Below are 1,156 nucleotides of genomic sequence, written 5' to 3'. Positions count from 1 at the left end.
TTAAATTTTACATGAAATAAGCTATAGTTATCTTTAATATTTAGTTATATAAAATTGGAAAAAATAGTCATTGCTTGTTTAACAGTTTCTACTTTAACTTTTTTCTTGATTTTTTTTTTTTTTTTTTTTTTTTTTTTTTTTTTTTTGAGACGGAGTCTCGCTCTGTCGCCCAGGCTGGAGTGCAGTGGCCGGATCTCAGCTCCCTGCAAGCTCCACCTCCCGGGTTTACGCCATTCTCCTGCCTCAGCCTCCCGAGTAGCTGGGACTACAGGCGCCCGCCACCTTGCCCGGCTAGTATTTTGTAGTTTTTAGTAGAGACAGGGTTTCACCGTGTTAGACAGGATGGTCTTGATCTCCTGACCTCGTGATCTGCCCATCTCGGCCTCCCAAAGTGCTGGGATTACAGGCTTGAGCCACCGCGCCCGGCCGGTTCTTATATTAATTGGGAGATACAGAATAGCTTTTAAATCTGTTATGTCTACACAATGCTCAAATGATTAGTTTGAGTCATTTTTATTCATTAATCTTTTTCAGTAGTAAAAAATAAATGGGTAGATCAATTAACCAGTCAGTGCAGCTGGAATATTCCAAGAGCCATACAATAACATTGTGTAAATTTTACTGCACTCATAGAGTTACCTAAATTGTAAGTAGATGTTTTAGTGAATTTCTACTACAATAGTTCTTTTCTTTTAACATAAGAAAACCTCTAGGTTCTGCTTTGTTTTCATTAAATGGTAGTTTATTTTAAAAGCATTTTATCTTCCGAGTATTTTAGGTATTGATTCTCAAAATAACTTACTGGAATAAATTTTGTAAACTTACATGCATTATTTGTTAATGTTCCATATTGGAAAATAAAATTAGCAAATTAAAAAAATAATTGTTTAAGCATCTGTATTTGCATGTATGTATTTGTGAGTCCTGTGGAAAGAAAAAAAAAATCTACATTTTATACCAGGGCTTCAGTTTTTATTTAATGGAAATAATTGGTAAGATAAATACGCTGTAATTTTATGTTTATTTGTAGAAATATAAAGCTTCTAAAAGTGCAGCTTTTGCTTTCATAGCTTAACAATTTTCTCCAGTTTTACCTTTGAATATTTACTTGTACTCTAAATCGTTGTTACAATGCCTGTCACCCACCCCACCCCCA

The sequence above is a fragment of the Rhinopithecus bieti genome, unplaced genomic scaffold (assembly GCF_001698545.2).
Source record: "Rhinopithecus bieti isolate Rb0 unplaced genomic scaffold, ASM169854v2 scaffold_51968, whole genome shotgun sequence".
In the NCBI taxonomy this organism is placed as follows: Eukaryota; Metazoa; Chordata; class Mammalia; order Primates; family Cercopithecidae; genus Rhinopithecus; species Rhinopithecus bieti.
Note: the sequence above shows the minus strand (reverse complement) of the source record.